This window comes from Girardinichthys multiradiatus, chromosome 2 (assembly GCF_021462225.1).
Source record: "Girardinichthys multiradiatus isolate DD_20200921_A chromosome 2, DD_fGirMul_XY1, whole genome shotgun sequence".
In the NCBI taxonomy this organism is placed as follows: Eukaryota; Metazoa; Chordata; class Actinopteri; order Cyprinodontiformes; family Goodeidae; genus Girardinichthys; species Girardinichthys multiradiatus.
The window spans coordinates 27,854,227-27,876,224 of NC_061795.1; positions in this window are offsets into that span (position 1 = coordinate 27,854,227).

Here is a 21,998-nt window from a genome sequence, read left to right on the forward strand (position 1 = left end):
TTTCTAATAATGATTTTATTAATTGAAGGTTAAAAGATGTCCAAACTAATCTGGCCCTAAATGAAAAAGTAACTTTCTCTTTGTTGCACACAAATTAACTGAGATTAACCAACCAACCCATTTTTAGGAAGGCTTGCTACGATTTCACCAAGGACACCTACACCTGATTACTGGCGGATCTGCAGAATCAAGAAATCACAAAATAAAATTTATTTGACAACATGATGTAGACTAAAAGAAATCAAATATCAACACATCATGCCCTCATCTTAAAACTTTAAAGAACAGATGACAATGTCATGGACATCTATTGAACTGGAACGTGTTAAAAACTAATTTCTAAGGCTCTAGGATTCCAGTTAACCACAATGGGAGTAATTATCCACAAATGGAAAAAACAAGGAGCAGTAGAGAACCTTCCCAGGAATGTTCAGCCCAGCAGGTTTACTCTAACAGTGCATTAGCGAATCTTAGGAGGCTAGAATAACATTTGAAACACTGCAGATCTTAGTTGTCTCAGTTAAGGTCAAGGTTTATGACTGCAAAATAAGAATGAGACTGGGGAAAATTGGCAACACTGGGAAAGGCCAAATAATTGCTGACCTAAAAAAGCACTAACACATGTCATTTGCCAAAAATCATCTTGAGGATCCCCAAGACATTTGTAAAAATAAGCAGTATACTGATGAGACTAAAGTGGAACTTTTTTGAAGGTGTACATCCCATTACATGTCATAAAACACATCATACCTACAATCACTTGGTGGCAGTGAGATGGTCTGGACTGCTTTCCTGGCAATGTAATGTAATTGATGGAACCATGAATTCTGCTCTCTTAATAAATAAAATTTGCATTTATAAATGCATTTTGTCTGATATAAAAAAAAATATTTGATGAGCTAAAACATGCATATCTGACAAGAGAAAGCAGAAGAAATCTGTAAGTGTGCAAATCCTTTTTTACAACATGGTACCGATTTGTATTAAACACAAAGGTTAGGTTAGACTGGATTTAAGCAGGATCTTATCCAGGGGTAAAAGTGAAATATTGGTATTATTTTTTACTTTGCATAACAGCACAAACCAAATGAAAATAAGTCTCCATCAGGTCTAAAAAGATAATCAGTTAATAAGATGATTCCAAAACAGTCAGTCAGTCATTTTCTACCGCTTATTCCATAGTGGGTCGCGGGGGAGCTGGTGCCTATCTCCAGCAGTCTATGGGCGAGAGGCAGGGTACACCCTGGACAAGTCACCAGTCCATCGCAGGGCAACACACAAACAACCACACACACACTCTTTCACACACCTAAGGGCAATTTAGAGTGACCAATTAACCTAACAGGCATGTCTTTGGACTGTGGGAGGAAGCTGGAGTACCCGGTGAGAACCCACGCATGCACGGGGAGAACATGCAAACTCCATGCAGAAAGACCCCCGGTTGGGAATCAAACCCAAGACCTTCTTGCTGCAAGGCAACAGTGCTACCAACTGCACCACCGTGCAGCCCAAAACATATAAACACAAATTACACAGTATAATATGTCTTTAATAAGACTTAATGAAAAAGCAACAGAATGTGAAAATGAACTTTTCTTATGCCTTTACATAAAACAAAAGAGGACAAGTGAAAGCCTGGTGATGGAATTAAATACACTGGTCATCAGAAACTCTAAGAACCATTGAAGAAAGTTTCTTTCTCAGTCTGTAGCTTTTAGTTTTACATTAACACAACCCCAGGTAAACAAGGCTCCAGCAGTGACCTTCTATAAATTTTTATTGTTAATCTGTGTATTTAGGCTTAAAATCCACAGAGAATATTTACAACTGGGAGGTATATAAAACAATTTGTCAGGATTTGGAGTTCTGCTGCCTGCTGCTTACACCTTTTCGACACTAGGTGCCGCCAGTAGGAGTGTACCTGAGGCGACAGGTGTTGTGCATCTACTCATCAGCTGGGAAGCATATAGAGGAAGGTTGCCAACACCTCGGCACCTGAGTGCTTTTGCTTCTGTGATAATTTCTGGCCAGCTCTGAAATCTTTGCATGATTTTTACCATGGATATCTTTTGAAGGATCTGTTGTTGCGAACTCTAACTTGCTTTGTTACCTGCTCCAGGTGTGAATCCTACCTGATCTGTTCCAGTATCTCCAGTAAGATACGTTTATGTTGGTTCATGTTTCTGAGGTTCAGCTATTTATCTTTTCTCTTTGTGTTTTCACAGTAAGGAAGATTAGACTCGTCGCTCCTGTTGTTCCTGATCAATCTTTCAATAAAAACGTATTCCTTTTACAAAGTTCTCTGAGAGTCGGCTGTAAAAATCATGACACAATTGCCAATTTCCCCATGGGAAGGACATCTCAGCAAGTTATCCTGAAGGTCAGACCATTGTAATGCTGAGGAAATGCTGATTAAATCCCAAATGTTACATTGCAGATTCTACAGGTTTCTGTTTGAATGGAAAACGTCAATGTTTCTGGAAGGATGAGCAGAAAAAAGACTGGGGAAGGTATTCATAAAGTCCTGCAATTTCTTCAGTCTTTGCAACTTTTTTTGGCTCCTCCCATTTGTTTTATTTCTGCACAGGATTTACAAAGCAGATACCATTGAATACATACAGATGCAAACAGCAGGTCACCAGCACATCACAACAGATCACCTTTTCCCCTTATAATTCCTCTACTCCACTTTTACCAGCAGCTTTCAGTACAGTTTTTTTTATATGCAATCTTTGTAATACCAACAGTTGAAGCCCTCTGTGGCGGTACAGCTTGCTAAGAAACATGGGATATGAAAACTCTGCCAGGTCTGTGTGCAAGTTGTAATGACTGTTTCTGTGAGGAAACACTTGACAGTCAGAATTCCAGAACAACATCATGCACACTTAGACTGATCTTACATTATATTCTATTGTAAAGTCAATTGTGTATATACAGGGGTTGGACAATGAAACTGAAACACCTGTCATTTTAGTGTGGGAGGTTTCATGGCTAAATTGGACCAGCCTGGTAGCCAGTCTTCATTGATTGCACATTGCACCAGTAAGAGCAGAGTGTGAAGGTTCAATTAGCAGGGTAAGAGCACAGTTTTGCTCAAAATATTGAAATGCACACAACATTATGGGTGACATACCAGAGTTCAAAAGAGGACAAATTGTTGGTGCACGTCTTGCTGGCGCATCTGTGACCAAGACAGCAAGTCTTTGTGATGTATCAAGAGCCACGTTATCCAGGGTAATGTCAGCATACCACCAAGGAGGACGAACCACATCCAACAGGATGAACTGTGGACGCAAGAGGAAGCTGTCTGAAAGGGATGTTCGGGTGCTAACCTGGATTGTATCCAAAAAACATAAAACCACGGCTGCCCAAATCACGCCAGAATTAAATGTGCACCTCAACTCTCCTGTTTCCACCAGAACTGTCTGTCGGGAGCTCCACAGGGTCAATATACACGGCCGGGCTGCTATAGCCAAACCTTTGGTCACTCATGCCAATGCCAAACGTCGGTTTCAATGGTGCAAGGAGTGCAAATCTTGGGCTGTGGACAATGTGAAACATGTATTGTTCTCTGATGAGTCCACCTTTACTGTTTTCCCCACATCTGGGAGAGTTACGGTGTGGAGAAGCCCCAAAGAAGCGTACCACCCAGACTGTTGCATGCCCAGAGTGAAGCATGGGGGTGGATCAGTGATGGTTTGGGCTGCCATATCATGGCATTCCCTTGGCCCAATACTTGTGCTAGATGGGTGCGTCACTGCCAAGGACTACTGAACCATTCTTTAGGACCATGTGCATCCAATGGTCCAAACATTGTATCCTGAAGGCTTCAGGATACAATGTTTGGACCATTGTATCTATGAATCTTGTATCTATGAATCTTTGTATCTATGAATCTTTGTATCTATGAATCTTTGTCAGCAAAGATTCATAGCAAACCTTATGGCTTCCATACAAATTTCCCTTAGACAAGTGTGTAGGCTTTGCCATGACTGCCCATTTGGAGAAATCTAACATATGTATATAAGCTAAAGCAGCAAAAATCATTTGTCATACATGATGGTAGGTATGAGTATAATCCAAAAAAGCTTGAAGTTAATGAGTCAAATATAGCTTCATTTGTTTGACAGATGAAGCTTGAACACAAGTTTAAATTACATTATGGATTCCCATAAAATATCTCCATTGTTACTGTTTCGTAAAATCATTAGGATAGTTATTTGCAAATGACCAGCTGTCACTCTACAATTTTACCTCATCTTCACCTAATCCTCTTCCTCTCACTTCCAAACTAGATGGAGAGGGGGATGAAAATGTCTCTGTCAGGTGCGACAGAGAGACATGTGAAGGAGGTCACTGAGCTGACTAGTAAGACCATTATCTGAAAGAAAGAGATTATGGAGGCATGGAAACCTTCTTATGAGTGCAGCAGCTGAGTCAGTTGCTTTGTTCTGCAACTTCCCCTGCATGAATTCAGCCACTGTTAATCAGACAGAAGGAGGGCAAGTTTGAGTGTGCATGTAGTTGCATTTGCAAGTATACATAAATAATTATTGGTTTGCAGGCCTTTGAGACTTGGAAAAGTGTCTTTAGTTTTCACTTAAGTGAAAATCAGTGTACGTGAGAAATAGCAGTCACATTAAAGAAGAATGTATACACAGAAATGCCTTTGTGTTGCTGTGCATAACGAAAAAGGATGTGGCCCAAAAACTGATAAAACTGTCATTTGTTTTTATTATCCAAAAGAAAATCTTGTATTGTTGCTAGTTTGCTTGTTTTACAATAGCTTTATCTGTTTGTTGTGCAGTATTCTAGAAAACCTATTTAATTACTTTCAACCAAAGTTTAAATTTGGTTCATATCAACCAAACAATCACTCCATACTAAGACATACTGTATGTCCAATCCATTCAATTAAAACTTTCGCTGATCTTTTATTTACAGAGAAGGGGGGAATGTTTTTATTAATCTGCTGCCACACACAGCCTTTTATGCATCCAAAAATATTAAACATTTTTAGCTCTGAAAAACACATTCCCCACAAAATCCCTGGGGTGGATAACAAGGCAGAAATTAAAGAAGCCAATTTACAGATTAATTGCTCAAGGGAACTGATTTGAGCAGCGTGGACTTTTACTTTTTTTTTTTTTTTCTTGCATCAGAATGGTTGTGTATGAATGTGTGTGTGTGTGTTGCTGCACCCAGTATATTTAGGTTTTAATTAGCAATGTTAGAATTTGTCCCTGACTAAACTATTCCTCTTTCAATAATATGAGCTGCCTCTTCATCCACACGCCAGGGTAGTTCATTTCTGAATAATATCCATAAAATGTCATGTATTGATTTTATTTTATTTTATTAGTCAGATGTTTCTGGAGCCTCAATTAGCTCCTTTTACTGACTACTGCCTATTGAAAATTCACATAGACTCCTGCACACCAAAGTTCATATAGGGTAGTATTTGAATAGTCAGAGAAAAGCATGACCAGATTTCCGTGAAATGCCACTTAACATTTTCAACATTTAAAGCAAACTCTGCAGTGTGGCTTTGGTTGAAATTGAATTGTGATTTGAAAAAGCCTCAGAAGGCAGAACAGATTTTAATGCAACATATTAGGATGTTTTTTTTTTTTTTTTTGACTCCATGCAAATAGCAAGCAAATATTAACGAGTTCCCATCCTTTCAGCCTCCCTGGGGCTATTTTACCACGTCAGGGGACGAATTTGCACAAATTCACACACACACACACACACACACACACACACACACACACACACACACACACACACACACACACACACACACACACAAACCTAATGCAATCAACCCAACATGCATTTAATGTATATATATATACTATTTTGTTGCAGCCTAGTAGGAGTCATTTGTAATTTATTTCACTGAAAAAAACATTTGGTCGAAATGGTAGCTTTAACTCTGTGCTTCATCCTCAGCTTCCTGTGGGATTCTTCACTGCTGTTTTAGTGTCAGATTTGGTCTCATCCAACACCACCAGAATTTCACAGTAACTTCCATCCATCCATCGTCTATACCTGCTTTTCCTTGTAAGAATGTGGCCAGGCTGGTGCCTATATGGGCCATTGGGTGAGACACCCTGGACAGGCTGCCAGTCACAGGACAGCATGGGGACACACAGGGCAAACAACCATGTATGCATATGCTCATACCTAAAGGCAATTGACAGAGAACAATTAACCCATCAGTCATGTTTTTGCACTGTGGGATGAAGCCAGAGTTCTCAAAAAGAGCCCAAATTCCATGCTGAAAAACCCAAGGCTGACAACTACCCCAATGCATAGCTACCCCTGAGAATCAAATATCTGAAATCAAGCATCCTCGCCCTCGACTCTTTGTCCATGCTCGCAACTTTACAAAGTGAATGTAAATAAACCACACCACCAGCCTATTATCTTTTGTATTTTTATTTTTTTAATCTATGTTAAATAAACAAAGCTTACTCACTTACTTACAAAACGTTCTATGTGAAGGAAAAAGTACGTAGACTAGCAACAGTCACTTCATTAGTTAGTTTTACTGAGAGGAAAATCCCACCTGAAAAGATAAGCTGTCTGAGCCGGAGATACAATCTATGGAATAAAGAGGACAGTGAATACAGTTAGCAGCAGTGGTAGCTCCATCAATGGCTTGGTTTGGAAAGGACAGATAATACAGGGGAAATGTACCATCTGAATAGAGCTCTGTACAGGCTGCAAATGCTCAGCGAATTGTCCCTTGTAGGAAGGTGGTGCTTCTAATTTCAGAACCACCAGGCCATAACAATATATCATTAAGTATGATATGGTATCGTAGGAAAGGTACTACATTGTACCATATAGCATTGTATTATATTGTACAATACCACATTGTATCATATTTTTTATTTCACTTCATATTAAGTCATATTCTATCAAATTATATGATATTACATTTAATATCGTATGCTACGCATTGTGTCTTTACACCTTATTACATGAAAAAGTATTGTTTTTACCTGAGGTGTATGGAGCTAAATTGGGGCCATAAAGTTTGTTCAAACGAAAAGAATTTGAACCCGCCCGCAAAATAAAAGTTTGTTCAAACGAAAAAAATGTAAACCTTAAAAATAAAAGTTTGTTCAAAAGAAAAGAATTGAAACCTGAAAAATAAAAGTTTGTTTGTTAAAAATCTGCAAGTTTGAAAAAAACAAAACTTGAATATCAAAAGTAGTTTTGAACTTTTTTTTTTTCCAGTTTCACATCTGTTTTTTTTTTTTTTTCAGTTGCAAAACTTTTTTTCCAGTTTTCACATTTTTTGGGGGGGGGAAAGTTCAAAATAATTTTTCAGGTTCAAATTTTTTTCGTTTGAACAAACTTTATGGTCCCAATTTAGGGGGGTTACATCTGTGAAGGTTTTAAAAGGTTTTAAAATGCAGGTATAGTATGTAAATAAGCCATTATAGCATGGTTTTGATATATCATGAAAGTCAAGTCGATTGTGCTGACTGTTTTTGACTTCACGTAATCCTCCTAAATGGCATCTGTCACAGATGTTCTGACAACTTTGAATTTCTTCGATTCCAACTCTGGCACTAAAAATATCTTAATTCACTAAATAGACAAGCTGTTCCACATAGTATAGTTTATGTTTTAGAGATCATCTCTGATCCCACCCTGTCAGCTTGATTGTTTAAACAAGATGTGGGTTATCCTTCCTTTAATTGAATGAAGTCAGTTATACAACAGGGGGAATATATCACTATCCCTCCTCTTGTAGAGCAAATCTACAACTGACGGTAAAGACAAACAGAAACCCACCATACTGTTTGCCTAAGCCTTATTTATTGTGTAAACAACACCAAAAAAATAACCTAAAAGACACCATAAAGTACTCAAAACATGCAAAAAACTGCTGTAAATGTATGAATTAGTATTTGTATAATCTTTCTCCAAACCTCTATTATTATGATTTAAAAATAACAACATTCTGTTTTGTTGCACACTATTTTTCTCGCTGTCCATGATTCCATCTTCGAAGACCTCTGCTGCTCTACTGCTGAAGCCACCAGTTTCACAGAAGCTTTTAGCACAAAGACTACGTTCATTATGTTGCTGAAATCTGATTTTCTTTTGCATGGTCGTTCACACTACTATTTAATTGCGGCTGACATCAGTCTTCAGTCTTCACGGTTCACAACCCCAAAGTTCACAACCATGCTCAGAAGAAGAGTACCGTTGCCACACAGCAGCACACTGTTTACGGAAGTAAAAATGGATGTCGGTGTCTGTGTATCATTTTTTAAGTTGGTGAGCAATGGGAGCCAACAATATTATGACCAGATCATAACAAGAAGAAGAATGGTAAGAAAAAAGACAACACAACTCTTAACACTGGCCTTTTGTGGAGCAGTGACTGCTACTTCTGTAGAGAAGTCTGTGTGAATGTGTTGTCGGAGTAAGGACAATGACGGGAAAGTCGGATCATTCAGACTGCAGACGCTCTGAAAACCATCAGATACATATCCAATTTAGTACCACATATGGAAGTGGCGCCATTCTGATTCTTTGGAGGTGAAAAAATCGTAATTGGGCCACTCAGGCTGCCATGGAAGGTTTTGGATGATTTGGGCAAAAAAGTTGGATTTGGGCCATGTGTGAGTGAATGTTGCCAAATTTATTCACATATAAAAACACATGAAGTTCACATTTTTCCCAAACGATCACATTTTCAAAAAGCACTGATGAAAACAGTTAAAGCAAAATGCTTCCTTAAAAAACACATTTGAAAAAATCCCGCATGTGAATAACACGTAAGAAAAACCTCATGTTCCAACATGTGTTTTATACGTTACAACACTAATTTCCACACAAAAAAACATGAAAAACTCAAGAGCATTAAGCCCTTCTTAAATGCCAGAATTTGTTTTTTGTTTACTTCATGTAACAAATGTTACCCACTTTCAAGTCATATTGTTGCAACTAATCTGTGCATATTATACACTACAACAAAGGCATTACAATTCAGAACAGAACCTTGAGCTGTTCTACTCCCACCCATATTAACTCCCATTCATATATGGGAGTTAATATGTTAATACTTAGAGGCAAAACACACTGAGATCAATAAAGACTCCTTCCTTAAGGCTTGCTCTCTTGTTCTGCCACTTGTGCCGAAGCTGCAGAGTGTGGAGGTACTCACATTTCCATTTTGACCAGAATGTGTCTGCGAGACTTTGTACTCTTTTCCATTGTTCTTTCAACATTATTCCTCTTTCAAAGTTACTAGGAGTGAGCAACATCCCTGGTGTGAGAATAAGAGACGATTCAGGATCGGTTGACACTGGAACAAGAGGGCGAGCATTCATAATGGCAGACACTTCAGCCATAAAAGTTGACAGCAGTTAATGGGTTAACTGAGCTTTGTTGCAGTTCTGAAACATAGAGTCAAGGATACGCTTGGCAATCCCAATCATCCGTTCCCAGGCACTGCCCATGTGTGAAGCATGGGGTGGATTGAAAACCCAGGAGCAGTGTTGTTGACTTAGGTAGTTTTCAGTGTTCTGACAGCTAAGATTTGTCTTGTCCATCTTCAGTTCTCTGGAGGCACCAACAAAGTTTGTACCGCAATCGGACCTGATCTGTTTTGCAGGGCCCCTAATAGCAAAAAGACGTCTCAAAGCATTAATGAAACTGTCGGTGCTAATTGACTCAATTAGCTCAATGTGGACTGCTCTCGTGGACATGCATGAAAACATATCTCACCTTATTGAGTTGGCTTGTCCTCTCTCGTGCACCGTGAGACCACATCCTGTGGGCCGAACACATTGACACCCATATATGTGAAGGGAGGTGCTACTTGTAACCGCTCTGGAGGCAAGCTTCCCATTTGCTGACACTGTCTTCCCTCGTAACTTCCTGCAAGTGACACACAATTGCTGAACTGATGCGTCGCTTAGCTCCCACCAACCAAAATCCTGCTGCCCTAATAGCACCTTCTGTGAAATGTCTCCCCTGATGTTTCACAGCTTCATGGTAGTGGCGTATAAGAAGCGTTGCTAAGTGGTGCTGACCAGGAATGATAAGGGGATTAGTGGTGTCAGTACTCAGTTCTGATTGTGTTATCCGGCCCCCAATTCTTAGAAGACTGGCACTGTCCAGGATTGGGTGCAATTTCCAAAGAATATTTGAGGAAGGGATACGAGACCCTTCAAGTATGCACTTGATTTCTTCCTTGTAGCATTCCCTCTGAACACTTTTTACAATGCAGAACTGTGCTTGTACCATTTCTTCTGCAGGTCAGCAGATGTGCCAGCCATTACAGCTGGAAGCTTTGTTAGGATGAACTGTTTTCCTGCTCTCGGTGGAGGTGGACGCTTTTTCTCTGTCTCCCGCACCCCTCCCATATCTGCCCTGCTTCAGCTCTGTGTCTTGTCTTTTTTTGGAGCCTCTTTTTGCACATCTTCCAAAATTCTTCCAGAATATGGATTTGGTCAGATGGTCTCTCAATGCAATTGATAAAAGTTTCTCGACGAGAAGACGGGGGTCGGGAGAGCCCACTTGCCCGGACGGGACATTTTTCTCCGGATACACGATGGACTCCTGGCAGAAGTGGAGGATTGTGTGTCTGTCGATAATGTCAGTCGAGGATGTGGAAGATGTGTATATAATTGGATGTTTGATATCAGGATTTCTGCTTTTTGGGGTCAGCGGTTACCTGGCATATTGAGAAATTCTGAGAATGTCAGCAGCTGTTCTGGCCATTGTGAGGCTGCCTGGCATGTGTGATGGGATCTTCAGAGCGATCAACACTCAGACTGAGATGTTACGTTACCTGTTCACTCCTGGATGAACAGGTAGCGACAGTGGACAGTCGCTGGCATTGCGTTGTTGACTTTGCAGCAATTCCTCATACCAAGCATGTGGAAAGGAAAACTCCCCTATATCCATATATGACATAACTGGATCTGAGCTTACTGTGGGAAGCAACTATAAGTTTGGCCTGGGGAACCTGAAGATTAAAAAACTAATCAGCCTGTAAATCTTCACAATAAACCAGTTGAACATTTTCTGACGTCTTTCCTTGTTGTTGTTGTTTTTTTTTTACCTTTGAATCATAATTGTTTGTTAGGATAATTTTCTATCATTCGGTGCAAAGAGTAGTTGTCTTGCAATCTGAAAGATTCCAGCTTTCCTTGCCACAAGTTGATGTATCCCTGGGCAAAGCACTTAACCTCAAGATGCCTACTGATCTGCATACCGGTTTCGCATTTTTATGAATTTGGCTCTAGTGTAAAGCTCTTTGGGTGGTCAGTTAGAATGGAAAAGCACTATATAAATTTCCACCATTTTATATCTTGATTATATCAAACTGTATGGAGAATAAACTTACATTTAAATCATGGTGACAAATCTCAAACCCATCTGTAGAGTTCTCACAAAGGTTCCAGATTACTTTTGTAATCTCAGATTTGATTAAAAAGAAGTAAAACAGACCAAACCAAACAACAAAGTTAGCTTTGTACTAACTTTGATAAATAGTTTTTTTTTTATTCTTTGCCTGCAAGAAGTACAAAAATAACATTTTTGTCTCCATCACAGTAATTATCGCATAAGTTCCAAATTCTGCTTTTTTTATTCATCTGTCTATGATTTCTAATGATCCATTGAATTATTTGTCTTTGGTCCACATTTTCTTGCAATTGATAGCTTTCAAATTAAATTTCATTTTTCACTCACTGTACAAAATAATTTCATGTTCAGTTAACCAGAAAATTATTATTAGTACATTTCTGTTCTGGTCAGATGGAGGAAAATACACTTTCTCTCAATATGTCCTAACTCTAACAAAGTGAAAGATAAACTACATTATTGAACAACTAAAACAACTTGTTATCCTGCTGTTCAAATGGACTTTCAGTCTCTTTTAAATAAGAAGGAATATTCCAAGCTCTATCTGCATCACATTATTGCAAGTTAACATTTTCACCTTTAGAATATACTTCACAAACATCAAGTGCATCTGTCTCAGAATAGTTTTATTCTTTAATGCCTACACTTCATATGCCTGTTAGGTTAATTGGTCACTCTAAATTGCCCTTAGGTGTATGAATGAGTGTTTGTGTGATGGACTGGTGACCTGTCCAGGGTGTACCCTGCATCTTGCCCATAGACTGCTGGAGATAGGCACCAGCTTCCCCGTGACCCACTATGGAATAAGTGGTAGAAAATGACTGACTTACTGATACATCCATTCATCCATTTTCAGCCCGCTTCTTCCGGACAGGGTCACGGGGGAGCTAGTGCCTATTTCCAGCAGTCTACGGACGAAAGGTGGGATACACCCTGGACAGGTCGCCAGTCCATCACAAGGCAAGACAGAGACACACAGGAGAAACAACCATGCACACCTAAGGGCAATTTAGCAAGACCAATTAACCTAACAGTCATGTTTTTGGACTGTGGGAGGAAGCCGGAGTACCCGGTGAGAACCCATGCATGCACAGGGAGAACATGCGAACTCCATGCAGAAATACCCCTCGGGCAGGAGTTGAACAAAGGACCTTCCTGCTGCAAGGAAACAGTGCTACAAACTGCGGCACCGTGCAGCCAAAATTAAACACCAAATAATGAGATTAATGTAAGGACTTAAACATAATGATTCTGGGTGTTTGAGTGTGTTGGCATTTTTTTGGAAGATTGAAACCAAACTATCAATCTATCAATCTAATTTGTGGGTGAGTATCTGCTCTATTGCTGCAACTTAGTTTTTTCTTTTAACCTATTTAGAGTAATCTCAGTTTGAAAAAATTTAAACCTCTCATGTACAGCAGTCAAGCTAACAGTCACTTAGATGCAGTCATTCTAGAAGAAATGTCCACCATCTAAAACACCTTAAACTTAAAATGTCTTTGTAGATTGAACAATTTGTTTGTTTGTGTTAAAAAAAACAAAACAAACGTATTGTTATGGTTTTCTTTTGTTTTACCTAAAAAACTGATTTGAGTATGTAATTGGAACTGATCCCAGGGCTGCATAAATGTGAAACAACCCAGAGTTGTTTAGCTCAAAGTTTCTTTAACAACTTTTTCTCTGTAAATGTTGTTACATGAAACCAAAAAGGAAAGGAAAAAGGGGAACAGTGGACTTTGTACTCTTGGAGTTTCTGACAGGATCGAGGAAATTTGATTGTCCAGTCCACATATATTTAATATTTCTTAGGACTCATTTTGTGAGTGGGGCAGCAGAACCACAGGCTGAAGCAGACTCCGGTATAGACTATCTGGTTCTTAAATAAGTGTGTCACTAATCCTGTGGTGTTCTCAGATAGGAAGTCAAGAAGTAGTTTATGGTGAAAGGGTTGTCTGTTTGGCAACCTCGGGGTCTCATTTCTGCTTTTTGCAGGCAGATGATGTGGTTGTCTTGCCTCTTTAAGCTATAACGTCCAGTATGCACTGGAGTGTTTCCCAGCCAGGTGTAAAGTGGCCAAGATGAGAATCAGCTCCTTTAACTCTGAGGTCATGGTTCTCAGCTGGAAAATATTGGACTGCTTCCTCCAGGTTGAGGAGCATTGGGCAGTGTCTTGGAGGTTTTGTTCAAAAGTGATTGTAGTGATTGAAGTGATAAATGTATAGAAAAATGCTGATCTGAGTCAAGCTGACATTTCATGTCTAAAAACGTTTCCATATCCTGAATGGGGCATGAAAGTACCGAACTCATGAATGAGTACATGTTGGCCTGTCAAGCACAAATATCAGCTGTAACACCAGGTGTTACTGCCTCATTCACGCTGTCTCCCATGTTGTTTTATCCCAGCTTTTCTTTGAAATTGCCCAAGGAGGAAAATTACTCCTAATCATAACAGTACAAGTTTCTCCTCCTATAAAGTAAACTCTTCCACTTCCTTCACCTCTTAATCTTTTCTATAAGGTCAGCCACAACTTCACAAACAATTCTTCAGTGTCTTTATTATTTATTGTGCTATTCATATTTCACCAGACAATGCTTCTACCAATGTTATAATAAAGGAATAGTGTTTCAATGAAGAAAACAACAAAGATTTGGGCTTGATTCGGGATGAGAGTTGGAAATATGTTTTTGTTTAATTAGTTTTTTATGAGGAAAATTGTTTCTACATATCAATTTTGAACATGTAAATTTTCTGTTTAAACTAATCTATTTTGTATTCAGAGATCCCACTGTGTATACTGACTCTCATTGGATGGATTTTCACAGCTGAACCCGTCACCTTCACAACCAAATCTTGAAAAAGTGGGATGGATGGACAGACGTTTCATTAGTAAATAAAAAAATTAAAAGAGTGCAAACTAGATGTTTATTTTGTCTTTGATAATTCTTCAAATTGCTATGTCTCTTCTTGTTTTTACATTATTCAAGCTCCATGTAATGCAGTCATCTGAACTGCCCATCTCTCTCCGTCCAATTTTTTAACACACAACAAAACAGGATGAAAGTCAGTCAGTAATGTCAGGTTTAAACAACCTAAAATACTTATAATCATCACAAATAGAAGAGAAAGACAAATAATTAGTTATGTTACTCGCTACGAGGAGAACGGACAGAGATGTGCATTCAGTTACAAATCTCCTACCGCTCTGAAAACCATCTGTCCGCACATCTCTTTTTATCATCTTTGGGGGCTCCCTAGTTACAATAAACGTTGCTCTCTAAAGGATGGGAAAAACAGCTGCAACGTAAACAGGTCATAAACACCATTATCTTGTATCAACACACTTCCACAGTCTCCCCCATCTTAAGATCAGTGTGTCTTCTGTTCAGTACAATCAGCCACCCTCTTTATGACATCCTCATCTGTGACTGCTTCCTTCTCAGCTCCACCTTTGATCCTTGCCTGCAGACAAACTCATCACATCCTTACTCACACACACAGCATGAAAGGTTACAAAGATCAAATTGTAAAGTTAATAGAAAAGGAAAAAATATAAGATAAATCTATATACAATTATTCCAACAAGTAAGGACAAGAAGCCTCTTTCATGATGTCTGAGAATTAAAGCACATTTCCAACCTTGGGTGTTTAATATTTAATACATCTTGCAGCTATCAGGATGTTTCAGCCTTGAGATTCCCTCAGGTTTAAGAAAAGAGAGATTATTTAGGGAAAACATCGGGCGAGGCTGTCTGTTTAAGCTGTTGCTGAGCAATGAGATGTTGCTTGAAAATACTCAGCGAGACTAAAATTAGCAACAGGATAGACTCGTTATCATAAAATTATACATGTAAAAAAAAAAAAGAAATTACGAGCCAATTTTTACTAACTGATATTTATTTTGTGTATAAGGAATATGTTAAATCAATCCTCAGAATTATATGTATTTTAACAGTTTTTAGGATTACTAAATATAAATATCAAAAGGATTAATTTCCTGTGTTTGTCCCAAACAAATTTTGCATATTAACTGATGCTCTCGTTTTCACATTCAACCCACCAAAAATTATAAAGCTTTGTTAGACCACAGCTCAAATTTACCTGCTATAAACATCAATAGGCAGATTACAGTTCAATGCAGTGTGGGGTAAAACGGGAAAAGATTCGGATCATAATGTCATCCTACTCCAGATTTCAAAGATGTAGACTCCATGATAGAAACCAAGTGGCTTTACAGTTCATTATAACTAACGTGTCTAATCAAACCTGCAAGGAAACAGCTTTATATAGTGTATATGCCACACACCATCAGCAGTACCATTTGCATAAATTAATATCTGCATTGAGGATGTGATTGCTTATTAACATTAACCAGCCTTCACTGAGGTGGCAATTTTCTGTACGACTTAGATGCTCATTGGCATATGCAACTTTGCATTATTTTTACTATCGCTGGAAAGTGAGGAATATGTCAGCTTTCAGACTTGTGTGTAAGGTTGAATGTTTGGTGATACATGTCTATAGTGGGGAAAATACAGTGGATAAATTGCCAGGATTTTGAGGTGTGAGAAATAGGGACAAGCTTGCTCCACCTTTATTGATATGTATTTTCAGTATGATACAACTTGTAGTTTGGGTGAAAATAAGAATATAAATAAATGTAGCAAAACTACAGACTTGTAACTTTTTATATATAAATGAAAACTGATATAAAGAAACATAGACAAGTAATCACAACAACTTAAATACGACTAATTTAAGCTCAGCTGACAGATCTTTACTAAAAAGGAAATGCAATAGGTAAAAATGTGATTTTTCCGTTTCCTGTGTCTCTTCAAAGACACTTTTCAAGTGCAGTGTAGCGGAGGACCCCAGAATGCAGACGAGCAGGAAGCATTGGTGGTACGTAAACTGATTTAATAAATAAAACTCACTTCAGCAGGTGATGACAGAAGCAGGCATGGACAGGCAGTCAGGACAGGCAGGCATGAATAATGGCAGACTTGGCAAAACAGGCTTAGCATGAGCAGAGCGATAACTGAGTGAACTGAACGAAAATGTTTCTGTGAGGAATGAGTAGAATGAAGGTGTATAAATGGAGCATGGTACAGGTGAAAAACAAACAAACATACAGAACATGAACTAGAAAACCATAATAAAAAACTAAAACACAGCCAGGAAAATAATAAACCGAAACAAGATCCAAAATGTAAATTGGAAATAAGAATAACTAGAACCCAAACAAAAACCCAAACACCCTCAAATCATGACAACATGAACGAAAAGGGCAACAATTTATTAGTCATAAAGCTTCATCACAACAAAGGACCTTCAGTTAATATGAACCAATAAATATGTTTCTTGCTCAGGAACTAAAATAATAAAGTTGGTGTAAAAATGAGGTGGTGGTTTGATATTCAGCCCAGCCTCAGACTTTTATCAACACGAGACAAAAACATTGTATTGGACATGGTTTGACAACTGCAGGATCATCATCTGCCATATAAAAGATGTTTGTATAGCTTAATGTGTTGATGGACTTTTATCCACGCCTGGGTTAGAGTGTGTTAGGTGTGCGTTTGTGTGCATCTGTGTAAGCATAAGTATGTAGAGGGCAATATTTCTGACCATCTCTAATCCCACAGACAAACAAATCCTTATGCATGATAGCTGACAGTTTAGTAATATTTTTCAACTTTATTCAATGTTCAACCTTTTGGAAATGTGTTTTTAAACCAGCCATCTGACCACAAAACTCCTTTTTGGCAGATTAAGTTAGAGTTTTACCAAAGAAAAGGCTACACGTTCACCCACATTTACCATGGAACATGATTTTGTGCCAATAGAGATCCTAAAATCTTCTCTTTGACTTTATGAAAATGTTTGACAGAGCTTGAAACTGTCATGAGTTTGAGATGTTTGGGTTTGTTTTTCTTCTAGATTAGTTTTTAGCATTCCTTTCAGGCCTTGCCTATGATCATTATTGGTTATGTTCTACAGGTGGTTCTTCATTAATTTATTCCATTACGTTTAGTTTCTTATTTATTCTTGTATTCTGTTCATAGCTCATTTTTAATTTTGTTATTTCTCTAAGGCATTTCCTTTGGTTAAGATTGTGTCCTTGTATTTCTGTTTTGGTTTCACTGTCTGCCTTTGCCACCATAATCAGCTTAATTCTGTCCACCTACGTCATGCTATCGGTCTCCTTGTTTTCACCTGTGCCATCCACTATTTACAGGTCCTTCTCAAAATATTAGCATATTGTGATAAAGTTCATTATTTTCCATAATGTCATGATGAAAATTTTACATTCATATATTTTAGATTCATTGCACACTAACTGAAATATTTCAGGTCTTTTATTGTCTTAATACGGATGATTGTGGCATACAGCTCATGAAAACCCAAAATTCCTATCTCACAAAATTAGCATATTTCATCCGACCAATAAAAGAAAAGTGTTTTTAATACAAAAAACGTCAACCTTCAAATAATCATGTACAGTTATGCACTCAATACTTGGTCGGGAATCCTTTTGCAGAAACGACTGCTTCAGTGCGGCGTGGCATGGAGGCAATCAGCCTGTGGCACTGCTGAGGTCTTATGGAGGCCCAGGATGCTTCGATAGCGGCCTTTAGCCCATCCAGAGTGTTGGGTCTTGAGTCTCTCAACGTTCTCTTCACAATATACCACAGATTCTCTATGGGGTTCAGGTCAGGAGAGTTGGCAGGCCAATTGAGCACAGTGATACCATGGTCAGTAAACCATTTACCAGTGGTTTTGGCACTGTGAGCAGGTGCCAGGTCGTGCTGAAAAATGAAACCTTCATCTCCATAAAGCTTTTCAGCAGATGGAAGCATGAAGTGCTCCAAAATCTCCTGATAGCTAGCTGCATTGACCCTGCCCTTGATAAAACACAGTGTACCAACACCAGCAGCTGACACGGCACCCCAGACCATCACTGACTGTGGGTACTTGACACTGGACTTCTGGCATTTTGGCATTTCCTTCTCCCCAGTCTTCCTCCAGACTCTGGCACCTTGATTTCCGAATGACATGCAGAATTTGCTTTCATCCGAAAAAAGTACTTTGGACCACTGAGCAACAGTCCAGTGCTGCTTCTCTGTAGCCAAGGTCAGGCGCTTCTGCCACTGTTTCTGGTTCAAAAGTGGCTTGACCTGGGGAATGCGGCACCTGTAGCCCATTTCCTGCACACGCCTGTGCACGGTGGCTCTGGATGTTTCTACTCCAGACTCAGTCCACTGCTTCCGCAGGTCCCCCAAGGTCTGGAATCGGCCCTTCTCCACAATCTTCCTCAGGGTCCGGTCACCTCTTCTCGTTGTGCAGCGTTTTCTGCCACACTTTTTCCTTCCCACAGACTTCCCACTGAGATGCCTTGATACAGCACTCTGGGAACAGCCTTTTCGTTCAGAAATTTCTTTCTGTGTCTTACCCTCTTGCTTGAGGGTGTTAATAGTGGCCTTCTGGACAGCAGTCAGGTCGGCAGTCTTACCCATGATTGGGGTTTTGAGTGATGAACCAGGCTGGGAGTTTTAAAGGCCTCAGGAATCTTTTGCAGGTGTTTAGAGTTAACTCGTTGATTCAGATGATTAGGTTCATAGCTCGTTTAGAGACCCTTTTAATGATACGCTAATTTTGTGAGATAGGAATTTTGGGTTTTCATGAGCTGTATGCCAAAATCATCCGTATTAAGACAATAAAAGACCTGAAATATTTCAGCTAGTGTGCAATTAATCTAAAATATATGAATGTTAAATTTTCATCATTACATTATGGAAAATAATGAACTTTATCACAATATGCTAATATTTTGAGAAGGACCTGTATACTCTTCTGTTCACTCATTCACTGGAGAATGCAGCTCGTTTCATGCCATGTCAGCTCTTGTTCATGCTTGTTTTTTGCCATTGCTCCATGTTTTGGCCACCTCATGTTTGCTTATAAATTTTCACCTTTCATTTATTAAATTCTTTAAATCATCGAAGTGCTCCTATCTGCCTGTCTACAACTGGGGTCCTACTCTAAGAGCCATTTGCTGGTTTAGGTTATCCTCTTAATGCATGAATTATAATAAAATGTATCAGAATTTTTGATGTTAGGTTTTTTTTCCAGTCATGTTTAAGTATGAAACTAAATTTCACATTTATTTATATAGTTTTTTACATCAGCACCATTAACATGTTTAGACTTTTAAATATATATGTCAAACAAAATCAACAAACATTTCTACAGATATAAAATATACATGTTGTTCATAGCCGTTAACAAAAAGAAAACATGAGTCATCAACGAACTTAATGATACACAAATATAATTTCAACAATCTGTCTGTACAACTAAAGAACGTAACAAATGAGGCTCCCACAATGAAACAGGTTGTTCTTCATCTTTCAGTATCAGATAACATGCTTTATTTTGTCCTTGAGCTATCTTTAGCCCATTCAACACCTTGAGCTATTTCAGCATCCTCAGCTCCACCATCACTACATCTAATATATCCTACTCTTTTCTTTTCTGAGAGACTTTTATTGGCACTATATGAATTTGACATAATTATTATCTCCACTCATCTAGCAGCAGGTCTTTATGGTGTGTACTACATTTTCCCCTTAAAGAGAAAGTGACTTTAACTCACAAAACTGAACTAATATGCAAAAAAGCTGTGAATGACAGTTTCTCCAGTGTGTTATAATTGAGCTTGGTCTAAATTAAGACCAAGGCCTGCTGCAACATGCACGCCTGTGCTGAGTTTCTGTCTGGCTGATTGCCAGGACAGTCCTCCCACCAATGAATGAGCACGCTGGTTTTCAAAATGTAAAGATAAGAAACTGTCAAAATAACTGCATTCAAAATATGTTTTGCACAAACTCTGCAGCACTCCATTCACCATTTTTGTTGGACATTTTTGCTTGTTTTGTAAGATAGCTGCTCAAAGCCAGAAGACAGTTAAAATGAAAAGTTTACTGAAATATACTTTCATTTCTTTCTTTGAAAAGCAAAAGTGGATGAATATGTGTTTGTATCTAAGTGTTAGCAATATCACTGGATCTCAAAACCAACATGCTTCACACTACAGCACAGAACTAAGTAAATGTGTATTTTTCACATTTGATGAATTCAGTATAAAGAGTATAGTTTCAGTCAAAATATTTGAAGTGTGAACATGTATCAGGAGGTCTCCTTCACCAGTATTGGAGAATGGGTGTGTGGTAACAAAAAATACTTCAGCCATGCCCTCTGTTGTACAAAAATCTGGTCTACATATTTTATACTCCTCTATATCATTGATGCTATCTCATTGTTTTGTTTTTTTATATTTATAATTTATCGCCCACTTGAGTACAGTAAACTAAAACGTAATGCTTTTCCACAGATAACCTCCTATATTTCAATACTCTTAAAATTATTTTATAGATGGCAACTCTTTTAGCATGACCCTTCATGATAGAATACATTTCTGAAGCAAGATCTCCCTTGGAGGGGGAGACATGTCCAACTACGATCACGTTTAAAAGTGTCAGTCAGCAATAAGAGACTCACAAGACAAATCTGCCAGCATTCCTGACCTTGTCATTTACTGGAACATGCCGTGTGAGCTCCGGGTCACTTGTGAGCTTTTCCTTCTGAATATCTAAGCATGTACCTGCCATCCTGTCAGCTCTCACAGGTCCAGTGAGCTCTGCTGAGAGGCTTTACAGCAGTACACACTTTGTTTGTCACAAGGTAGAAGATTAATTATATCAGTTCATGTATTTGTGATAGCTAATCATAACTCCCAATCTAAAACTCAATGTAAGTGAAGTAAATTATGCTTATACTTCAGAAATTAAGCTAGAAAGGTATTGCTGCCTTTGCAGAGATCAACTAAAAGGTTTGGGAAATGCAGATATATTGGTAGAACACAATATTTAATAGAAGTGGTACATCGCTGATTATAGACTCTACATAACTTTTTATATTTATTTATACATGAAACTCATTGAGATGCATGCCCTAATTTTTAGAAGGACAAATAGGTCAATAATATTGTTAAAATAGCCAATATTAATACAATGCATGCAATAAATTAACTGAAAATATAACATAAAAACAAGAGACACTAGTGCTGAAACATTAAAAACAGAAACAACAATCTATCTTTGCTTTTTTCAATATCCTCTAAAATTTCGGATTAAGCTGCACCGCTTTAGGTCCTGTACTGGTTGGTTACCAGTTGAAGGGCCATTTTAAAAAAATGCCTTTCCCCAAGATCTGAATGGATTGGAGCAACATAAAATGTAATAAAACACTGGAACCTTTCTATTGTGACATTTGGGCAGCTAGCCAGAGCTGTAGTAAACCAGTTATTGGTTTGTAAATAAAAATATACCAGTGCAACAGTCTGCTTTTGGACAGTGAAGGCACGTTTACCAGAGAGTACAAAGTGCAATGGTGGGCAAAAGGTTTACATCCTGTAATTTATATCCAATGACCAATATCTATAAAAGGGCTAACAGGAGCCGTCATATAATGTCATTATAGCCAATGCAAGATAAAAGGGTGGCTATAAAAATAATGTATTTCTGTAAAAGAA